At 35.9% G+C, this 12,066-nt stretch overlaps 1 pseudogene; it reads left to right on the forward strand.

Moving 5' to 3' along the window:
• The window catches only part of LOC122042889, a 30,513-nt pseudogene extending 18,755 nt beyond the window's left edge, over window positions 1–11,758 (forward strand).
• The last annotated feature ends 308 nt before the right edge of the window (window positions 11,759–12,066 follow it).

Genomic DNA, 12,066 nt, shown 5'->3' on the forward strand with positions numbered 1-12,066 from the left:
TTACTTCTTCCATGTTTACTCAAAAAGTAACTCAAAGAATGAAGTTTGTAATTTGTGCTGTTCAATCCCCCCTCTATCATGCAATTGATCCAACCTATTCAAGTAAATAGTGTCAGAAGGGTTTTTAGGAGGCTCGAGCAAAGGATTGTTAGGCCTCTATTGATAAGACTTGAGAAAGGAAATGATAGAGTGCTCTTTAGGGGTAAGATTAAAATATCATTAATGTTACGAGAAAACTAAATACAGGAATAATTTAATAGCTATATGATCGAGCTCATATTAAATGCTCTTTGAATTGGGTAATTTATTAGGGACTCTTTGAGATTTAATTATTGGAGTTTGCTTAGAGGCTCTTGTATCTTATGGATGAAACCACTCAACAAGATTGAGCTCATATTGGGTTTCTCTAATTAGGGTAATTTATCAGGGGGACTCTTTTGGATTTAAGTATTGGAATTTGCTTGGAGGTTTTTGTATCTTAGGGATGAGATCACTCATTAAGATAAAAATTTTGAAAGCATGTTGAGGTTTCTTAATAAAAATGTCTTAGGGATGAGATCACTCATTAAGATAAAATTTTGATAGCATGTTGAGGGTTTCGTAATAAAAATGTCTTAGGGATGAGATCACTCATTAAGATAAAAATTTGATAGCATTATGTGGGTTTCTTAATAAAAATAAGTTACAACGTACTCTTTTTAACTAATGATATGGGTTCAATTAAGAGTCTTTCCAGAGGACAAATTAATAAGAGGTAAGGAGCTGTCTAAAATGTCATTGGAGAGCTCTCTTAAGGTCAAGTTATCAAGAAATTCTTCTACAATCAAGACATGGAGAAGTTCTTGAAAGTCAAATTATTAGGGGATCTTCTAGGTTTAAGTCAATAGAGGAGTTTTCTTACATCATGTTATTATTGGGGCCTTTTAAGGTTGAATCTTGTGATTCACTTAAGCTTCATTAAGGTTAGGGAAACTATCAGTTTTGAATGTTGTTTTTAAATTTGATTCTATTTCTGGATATTTTTCTTTAAATAGAATGTGTATATTTGATTATGAATTTTTTATGTGTTCATGCAAAGATTTGTCTTCTATACTTTATTTAAGCTAAAGGGAATACTCAATTATTAGATCATTACAATGCACTTCCTATATTGTTGTATATGAAAATAGATTACCTTCTCTTTTAATTTTTGACCTAAATCTAATAAGTTATGATGGGCTTAATGCTACTATTCTATCACACTTAAAGGATGATCGGCTTTAATTATAAATTTTGTATATAGTTAAATGTGAGAGTGTGATGAGCCATATCTTTCTTTGAATTTACGACCTATTTAGCTAATGCTCAATAGGTTCTTGCGTATCATTGACTATTTGATGCCAGACAGGATAGTAATTATCTTGCGGGCGGATAAGATGACAGAATTGAGAAAAAGACAAGAAGAGAAAATCAAGAGGACAAAGAGAAATCTTGTGGTTTTCCAAAAAAGAAAACTTTATTACTAATAGAGGGCTAAACATGTGCGTATATAGATTCTAGACCCTAAGGCTAAGAAAGGAAAGAAATCCTAATATATGGACCTCAATTCCAATTTTGTTGTACAAGAAAAGAGATCTTTCCAAAAAATAAAATCTCTTGATAGAAATTAAAATTAACAGAACAAGACGCTGATATAGACAAACTAGGACTCATAATACGAGAAATATCAAAAATATCCTAAATACCATAAAAATAAAAATTATTAAAAATAATAATAAAATTTTTGAAGGTTCGGATGAGGGCTTAAATGGTGGATTTTGGGATCGAAACTTGGCGGTTATGGGTTCCCCAAACAAATGTAGATGCACGTGGGGTCACCGACAGAATCTTATTTCGAGTCTTGAGTCAAAAGTTATAACCCTTTGAAATTCAAGGGGTCATGTTAGGTTGGTCCCGTATCAGTCGCTTCGAGTTGAAAAGAACTCGTCCTCGAGTTCATTGTAACCTCAACAGCATCCATCGAGTAAGGACTGAAGTGCTTCACATTGAAGACATTAGACATCTTCAAATGACTAGGAAGGTGCAACTGTAGGTATTATTGTTGATCTTCTACAATATTTCACACGATCCAATCTTTCGATCCTTCAGCTTATTGTACTCGATAACAGGGAAACGATCACGAGTTAAAATAGCCTAGACAAAATGATCGACCTCAAAAAGTACCTAACGATGATAATTGTCAACCCTAGTTTTGTATTTGGTATTTCTATCCAAAATTGTCAATTTCACCTGCTCATGAATGCCTCGAAGATGCTCTGCCATCTTATTGTTTTAGGACTAAATTGTCTCACACGTGGAATAGGAGCTAAGTCCAGAACCCCAGATGAATTCCTCTATAGACAATCTCAAAAGGACTCGATCATGTGGTCTTGTTTCTTAATTTGTTCTTGGCAAATTCTGCTTGAGGTAATGTTAAATCCCACTGCTTCGACTTAGTACTTGTCAAACACTTCAGAAGATTGCCCAAACTTCAATTCACTACCTTGGCCTGTTCATCTGTCTGGGGTGGTTGACACTATTAAAGTTTAACTACATTCCCAATTTTCCCCATAAGCTCTTCTAAAAATTATTGATGAATTTGTTATCACGGTCGAAAGTCATGGATTAGGAGCACCATACAAACGCACGACCTCCTTGAAATAAAGATGGACAATCCTGACAACATCCATAATCCTCTTGGAAGCTATAAAATGTGTCATCTCTAAAAATCTGTCAACCACAACTAGAATAAAATTTGAGGTTTATTGGGTGCGGGATAGCCCCAATACAAAATCCATGCTGATATCGAGCCAAGGAGCTTCAGGAATAGGTAAAGGCGTGTACAAGCCTGCATTGGCAAGAATACCCTTAGGCCGCTAGTATACAAAGCACCAATCTACAACTTGGCCCAATAAAAATCAACAGAGATAAGAACTAGTGTCTTGTCACGACTGAAATATCCTTCATTATGAAGTTCACTTATATTTCGTCGCTTTAGTGAATAATTCGGAACACACAAGCCACGAAACATATAACTATTATGTCGAATAAAATCGTGGTGAATACTATCTTGCACCTCCTAGGATATCCTTCCGAATGAAGGATCTGTGGCATATATATATACGAAAACCTCAAAACTGACAACTTTGGTACTCATGGTGGTAAGTAACGAAGAGCAACGACTCAGACATCTGCTATACGATTGAGGCTTCCCGCTTAATGTTTCAACATAAATATAAACTCCTACAAATAAGTCACCCACTTGGCATGCCGCCTACTCAACTTGTATTGGTCATTGATGCACTTTAAGGTTTCGTGATCAGTAAACAAGATGAATTCCCTTTGTGCCAGGTTGTGCCATCAATGCTTCAGAGACTGAACAATGACATAGAACTCTAAGTCATAGGTAGAATAATTCTTCTTAGATCTAGACATCTTTTTGCTGAAGAAGGCAACTAGATGCCCAGATTGGCTTAAACACCCCCTATCCCAATACCGGATGCATCACAGTTGACCTCGAACACTTAGTCAAAATCAGGTAGTGCCAGAACGGGTGCTTCGGTCATCTTCTGCTTGACCAGTTAAAAACTAGCTTTTGCTTATTTAGACCACTTGAAATCTTATCCCTTGAGACACTTGGTGATGGGAGTAATTAGAGTGCTAAAATTTTTAATGAACCAACGGTAGAAAGAAGCCAAGCCGTAGAAACTTCTGACGTCATTCAAGACCACTCCAAGATTATGTCTATCTTCGCTTGATCTGCGTGCACACCATCAATAGAAACAATAAAGCCAAGGAAAGTTACCGATGTAGTAAAGAAAAAATACTTCTTAATGACAAATAAGCACTTTGTCTTTAGTTTTTCAAAAATAACACGGAGGTAATTGAAGTGTGATGCCTATGTCGGACTCCAGATGAGAATGCCATCGAAGTAAACCACCACAAACTTTTCTATGAAGGACCGCAAAATCTGATGCATAAACCTCATGAATGTGCTAGGTGCATTGGACAGTCCAAAAGCATAACCATCCACTTATAAAGTCCATGTTGCGTATTGAATGTATTCTTCCATTCATCTTCTGGTCTTATTCTTTTCTGGTGGTAACCTCTTTTAAGGTCAATTTTTGAGAAAACCCTAGAACATGATAGTTGATCCAATAGATCGTCTAAGCGGGGAATTGGAAACCTATATTTCGCTATAATCTTGTTGACTACTCGCCTATCAACACACATGCTACGAGTCATCCTTTTTTGGCACTAGTAGAGCAAGAACGACATAGGTGCTCATGTTCTCACGGATGTGACCCTTTTCTAGCAACTCCATCACCTGATGTCGTAATTCCGCAGCTTCCTTAGGATTGAGGCGATATGTTGGTCGATTAGGCAAACTCGATCCTGGAACAAGATCAATTTGATGTTAGATCTCTCATAGATAATAGCCCAAAAGGAAGATCCTCTGGCATCAACTCATAAAATCTACTAGCAGCTGCTGCATTTAGGCTGGTGGCTTTGTGTTCGTGGCTTGGACATCGCTCTGGTGTGGCAGCAAAGCATAGACAACATCGTCATGCTCCATCTCATCTAAAAACCTAGCCATAGAAAGCAGATTAGTAGTTTTAGCTGCCGGAATTGGAGTGGTTCCTTTCCATGGTGGCGCCAACACAATCTTTTTTTCCTTAACGTGAAGGGTATGTGTATTCTTCCACCCATCATGAACAACACTGTGATCATACTTCCAAGCAAGGTTTAAAATTTCAATCCGTGCCGAGGTTTCGATCCTGAACAGGAATGATACCGTTTTGGTATCGTATCGTACCGTGCCGATATAGTTTTGGTATTTTTAAATATAAAATATATTAATTAAAAAATAAAATATTTAATATAAATATTTTTTAAAAAATAAACAATGTAAAAAATAATCTTTAAAAAGGGAAAAGATATGACAATAGATAAACAAATAAATAAAAATTTTATTATAAATTTTAAATTAAAATAAATGAAATATAAAATTAATTAGATAATTTTATTAGGATTTAATAAAGCCTCTTTAGATTATTTCCATCGTAGCTAGGATCGTTTCGATCGTCTCGACACGACACTTTAAACCATGCTTCCAAGGCCACCCCAATAATACATGGCATGCATCTATGACCACCACATCACACCAAGTACTATCAAAATATTTGTCAATTGAAAAAGACACGAGACATCATCAGTTGACTATTACGTCACTGTCTTTATTCAGCTAAGATAACTTGTATGGTTTAGAATGATGGCCCATTTTCAACTATAATTTCTGGATAGTCTCAGCGGATAGTACGTTCTCACAACTGCCGCTGTTGATGATCATCTTGCAGACTTTGTCTGTGATGGTGCAGGTAGTGTGAAAAATATTGGTTCTTAACCAATTTTCCTTTGAATCTCCCTTGGCAGTCAGCAAACTCTTACTAAAGACCAATGTCTCTTAGCCGTCGCCATAAATCACTTGGTCAGACTCATCATACACCGGGTCGCCAATTGCTTCGGTCTCTTTTTCCATGTCTTACTTGACCAATAGATTTTTGTCTTTTTGATTAGCAAGAGTAGATTTCCTGCATCGGTTAGCGTTGTGTCCCTATTCGCCACAACAATAACACGTGATATGAACATTAGGATTAAACTTGTGAAGGCTGCTGCAATATGGAACGTGAACCTTCAGGGCGAACTGATTGATTGTTTTAGTCGCCTCTCACCACTGGCTTCCGGTTCTGTTGTTTTTCAACAACTAATGAGCTCTGGTAGGCTTCTAACATTGTCAAAAATGAATGAAGGCTGATGGTATCTTGTAAGGGTTAACGCAACCCCCTTTAGTATTGTGCAACCGTCTGCTCCTCCGTCTCAAATAGGTCGTTTCCGGCAGTCAGCTAGTGGAACTCATTCGTATATTCGTCGACCGATCTTGTGCCCTGTCTCAATGAGTGAAGTTGTTGAAACAGAGTTTGAGTATAACTGAAAGCTAGGAAGTGACCCTTCAGCTTCAACTTCTCCCAGTCATCTATTTTGGACTTGCCCAGTCTGTCCCGTGAATGCCGCATCTATTTCCGCCACGCTGATGCTCTCCCCTTAAGTCTGATGGCAATTATCTTCACTTTCATCCGATTTGGAACTTGTTTATACTCAAAGATTTGCTCCACTTCGTTCAACCAATTAACGAAACTACTCGAAAATTCTAGTAGTTCAACCCGAAAACCAAGGTCTTCATAAGGCTCCTCCCGAACATGACGTTCTCGACTTGCAATTTGATAGTAGTAAGGATTCTTGAAGGTAGACTCGGATCCTCGATCTGAAATCTCCCGACCTTCAAGATTTTATAGCTCCTCCATTGCTGCCATCTACTTAGTTAACTTTGCAACTTACCTCTACAAATCCTCAATCGTCATCATGTCCTGAACGCTACGTCCACGGTGCTTGGCTTCCTCAATTGAAACCTACCTATTGTTGCGACCCTGACCACTACCACGATCACTACCATTACAACCTTCCATTGGATCTGACGCTTGACTTCCTCAATCGGACACTTCTGACTCTGATACCAACTGATGTCGGGCAGAAAACTATTATCCTGCGGGTGGGTGAGACAATAGAATTGAGAAGACAAGAAGAGGAAACCAAGAGGACAGAGAAATCTCGTGGTTTTCCAAAAAAGGAAACTTTGTTACTAATAAATGGCTGAATCCTCGTACAACTAAACATAGTCTTATTAGATTCTAGACCCTAAGATTAAGAAAGAAAAGAAATTCTAATATATGGACCTCAATTCGAATCTCGTAGAAAAAGAAAATAGATCTTTCCAGAAAAGGAAATGAAATTAACAGAATAGGAGATAATCTAGACTCAAAAATATCAAAATACCCTAAATACCATAAAATGGAAATTACTAAAAATAGTAATAAAATCTTCGAAGACTCGGATTAGGGCCTAAACAGTAGAATTTAGGTTCGAAATTTGGCAGTTACGATCCTATAACAAATGTAGATCTCTGAATTCTGTACGTGTACACCGACGACAGAGCTTGATCCGAGTCCCGAGTCAAATGTTATGACCCTTTGAAGTTCAAAGGGTCATGTTGGGTTGGTCCTATATCACCATTAGCCTAGACATATTGCTAATATTTCTTTGTGGATCCATAAAGGCATAATTTGGCGAATCATACTTATATTTGTTTGATAGAAGTCATGTTAAAGTTGTCTTCTATTTTAATTATCAAAAAGTATTTTTCTGTTAAAAATTGAAACCTTTGTCCTAATATATCTAGGTTTACAATGTTTATTATTTACAGGAATATGACATTAGGAGAGATTTTTTTTTGACAGAATAATGTCAATGTGGGTATTAATTCTATGATGTATAGGGATGTAAGTGTATCAAAGGTAATGCCCCTCAAAGTTATACGTAATGGTCTTTTCATAAATCTATGCTCAACTAGCATCTATGTATCTGCTCTCTCATAATGGTGATGGTGATTTCTCTTAACTATGGTTTAAAATCTCGAGTCATACCGAGGTTTTAGTCTCGGATCGAAACGAACAGTTTCAGTATCATATCATATCATACCGATATAGTTTTGGTATTTTTTAAATATAAAATATATTAACTAAAAATAAAAAATTTAATTTAAATATTATATATATATATATATATTAATGAGATAATTTTATTAGACTTTAATTAAATTTATTTAAATTATTCTAATTATAGTTAGAGTTGATTAAATTATTAACTTATGTTATTTAATTAAACCTAAGTTAAAAACCTTACGCCTATTCCGCGCTGCCACGACAGCGAGAACACATGACCCGCGCGACGAGTCTAGACATGTTGCAGGCCCGTGCGACGTGACTGCATCGGAGGTGTTTTTGTGCGGGTGCCAGTTCACTGGCAGAACAAGATGTTTCACCCGTATTAGGCAAAATGACTCGAGATTTGAATTCATGCTCTTAACATGTTAATCTAATATATTAATGATACTTACAAAATGATAGATAGTAACGGAAGCATGATGATTATGATTAGTAAATTAAATAATACTGCTTGTATGAATTTTTTCTTGTTCATTTTTAAAGTGATAGATACTAATTAAATAGGAAAAAGAGATAATGTATGATGATATTTTTATATTTTAAAAAGATTTTGATTATACTTACAAGTTTTGTAAGAGAAACTAATTAGATGAAAATTTTAAATTACCAATTAAATTTCAAATAGAAAATGTAATTTACTTAAATTTTTTGAGCCATGTGTTGAAATTACCACGAGGTTTGCATTGTATCACATGCTGCTCCTTTCTTCCTTACAATTTGTAATCAATGTTATATTAAATCAAATTAACCTCGTGTCCAATTCTTGGGTATTTCTAAGATATCATTTTATGGTAAACCTTGGAGCACATCTAACATTTATAATAGATTCAAAGGGGAGTCCACAGACGACAATAGGAAGGTGTAAGCTAGAGATGTCACTATGATCACTACAGCGAGTCTTAATGGAGGTGGTGAAAATGACTTTGGTGTAGGCCGATTGGTGCTAGAGTGACCAATGACAATATTGTCAATACTGATATCGGTAGCGAGTTTGGAGGTGTTGATCATGCTAGTGGGAATTTGTTTATGGTGGAACATAGTTGTGAAGTGAGGTACACGCACTATGTGAAGGGCAAAGATGAGAGCAATCACATCATTGGAGATGGTGTAACTTGCAATTGCGAGTACCAAGAAAGATTCTGCTAGTAGGAGATTGGGAACAAGTGAAGTTTGTACACTGTCACGCGATGATGTATAGTAGGCGTCAGGGAGATTGGGATCAGAGGGCTTTCACTTGGTTTAATCTTGGTTCCTTAGAGGGCCATGATTATGGGAGGGGAGTCGCGGTTATTGATCTTAGTGATAAAAAAGAAGCACAAGATAGATAATTTTGCACAATAGTTGCTTGCTAGGAGTTCAGATCTAGGCTTCAAGGACGAGGGAAGCCTAGTCTATGGTGGTGGGAAAAACTTTAATTAAATAAGGTTGGGAAGTGATGAATCAAAGTATATGGATCTGAAAGAAAATACACCTCAAAATTTGTTTTTGCAAATTGTCAAATATAAACTTTATGCTTACACACATGCAAATTGCCAAATATAAACTTTAACTTAAAATGCATTGTCAAATCATTAAAATGTCATAGTTAGACCTCACCTATAAGCCTTTTAAGTTTTAACAACTACAACCTTCAGTGATCCACTAGAGGCTTGATAATAATAAGTTAATTAGTCAATCAAAATAATACACTTAAAAAAAAAAAATGAAAAACACTTATGTTCATTGTGTTCTATATGATAACTCCCATATCCCATTTTTTTGATGATAACATATACTCAACTTTAGATGAAGGAAGAGTTTCTGAAATTCTGAAAGAAACCTGTTGTCATAATTTTCATGAGATAATCCATATCCCATAGCCCTAGTGTAGGCTCTACTATCTAAGAATGTATGTATGTATATGGCCGTGACTAGGAGCTAGACCTTCCTGAAAATCCTCATAAAAAATTACAATACAAGCGTACAATTAATATATGTTCCAATCGTTTTCACTTTTTAATACTATATGTGCTTTTTAGTGGAATTAGATTCAAATGTGACACAGGTAAAAACTTAGTTGACTCCACACCTAATATAGAATATTTCTAAGGTTCAAAATTTGAAAAATACCTCATGGATCATACAGTATGCTACGTTTTTTTTCCCTCAAAAAAATTTTCACAAGCCATTTGGGCTTTTGGGAAGGTGGGCTTAATAATATGCTCACAAAATTACTAATATATTTAATTATCTTGAAAATGACATTAGACACTTTGAGATTCTTCGGATTGACTCTAAATTAGTTTCTTTCATTAAGATAATTTTTATTTTATTTCTGGTATCATTATTTTGTTAATTAATTTATATTTTTATATAATAAATAAATTTTGATTGTCTTCATCTTTTCTATTTTTATCTGAGTGATCTTGACGAATGTCTCGAGATACATCCTCAGCATATGCCGTGACTTAAGGAGACCAAGCATGATTATTCTATTGAACATGCCGGTTGTGGCGATCTACACAATCAAATTATGAGTCAAATCTTATCCTTCTCTGAGGTTTAATTGGATTTGGTTGTCACTTCCATTTAAAAGAGGAGCTCATCTTGTTCATCTGTATAAAACTGTAATTTCCTGCTTCTAAATCATTCTTCTGTTTACAGTTTCTGGGATTTGTGATGAATGGGTTACCTAGAGGCATCAACTTCTGTTACATATGGTGTATAGATTTGGGTTATTCACTTGATAGTTCAGTATCTTGCCTTAAGAAAAAAAAAATATATGATAAATCCAGTTAGTTTTATTGACTATCCCTGAGGTGACCGACCAAGTCCTACGGAATTATCCCACTGACCATCAGGGTAAATCGAGAAGTACGCCGGCGGGCAACCCAAGAGTCCAGTATCCTTTGGTTGTGCGCCCCATTTAGAGGAAAAATTCATGCAAATACGTCATAGCTGAGGATCAAACCGTGGATACTTAGGTGTCAACCTGAATATCCTACCGCGACACTGTAGCGGACATCTTGCTTTAAGATAGAGATTGTTCACCTTGAGGTTGATTTTCCTTCTATATTTATTTTTGCTGTTATATTAAATCACTGCCATACAAAATAGAAATGCTAGCACAGCTCTTGCTTCAACAGATGTAAACATTCATTCTTGGTAAATCCAACAAAATTCTAAATATCTTCTCATCTTTCACTATTGGCATGTATTCTTTTGCCGTGACTCACATTTCAATTCAAGTTGCAAAATTGACACTTTGTTTCAGGTTTGGAATATTTCCATCATGGGGCCTTTCGCAAAAACTTTCTCGTATCATTGGAATTAAATAGAGCTCGTGAAGTATCACTTTCTTGCATGCCCATAACGGCTGAGATGGCTGAAAAGTGGGGCTTAGTCAACCATGTTGTGGAAAATGGTGAGGTTTTAAAGAAAGCCAAAGAAATTGCGCACGCCATTTTAAAAAACAACAGGGACATGGTCTTCAGGTACCGATCAGTTATTAATGATGGTTTCAAAATGGATTTGCGTCATGCTGGTTTGCTCGAAAAGGTGAGATCTGAAATGGTTCATACTCTCTGTTGGTCAATAGGATGCTAAATTTTAAAATTAATTGCATATGGAATGCAAGTATTCTTTCATTGCCCTCATCTATTATGAATTGAGCTAAAAGAAGTATGCGTTGATGGTGTACCTTTGAGCATGACAACATGAAATTTGATATTATATGTTTATCTTGCCAGCAAATGTTGGATCAGAAAACTCATGCTCCACATATAGGACTTTCATTACACTTAATGAAGTTGCAGTTTCTCATCTTGCATAATTTTCACATGGTTATTTCGTAAAAGTAGTCACACCCACTTTAGTTGATGATTCAGCTATCTTGTTTCGGTTTCATTAATTCTATTTGTTTTGTCAAAAATTTCAGGAAAGGGCGCATAGCTATTATGATGGCATGACCAAGGAACAGTTTTCAGCCATGCAGAAGTTTATACGAAATCGAAGTTCAAAGCCACCTTCAAAGCTTTAGATGTATTTTATGCTTTATGTACCATGCAATAACATGGCCATGCCATGAATAACGTGCATTTTAACTATAAACCTCTGGGCATACAAAGAAAAGGTTCACGGTCTGTCTGCTTTGCCTTTCTAGATTTATTCTTTGGTTTGATTAACGAAAATATCAGAAAGAGAGCAGTACCCATTGGAACTCAAAATTCAGAAAATCTGCTGCCTTTAGCTCAGTGAAAATAATTTCAATGAAGCAGTGAAAGTAGAAGAGACAAGAATGGAAAATCTGAAGTATAAGAGCTCTTCTTTTCGCTTCCAGATGGATGAGAGGCTTGAACATTTAAGATGATTAGGAGAAAGCGTTGTAGAAAACCAGCTGCAAGCCCTTTTTAAACAGTCTCCAATGGGGCTGGTTTCTACACTTTTTGCC

The sequence above is a fragment of the Zingiber officinale genome, chromosome 2A (genome assembly GCF_018446385.1).
Source record: "Zingiber officinale cultivar Zhangliang chromosome 2A, Zo_v1.1, whole genome shotgun sequence".
NCBI classification, from domain to species: domain Eukaryota; kingdom Viridiplantae; phylum Streptophyta; class Magnoliopsida; order Zingiberales; family Zingiberaceae; genus Zingiber; species Zingiber officinale.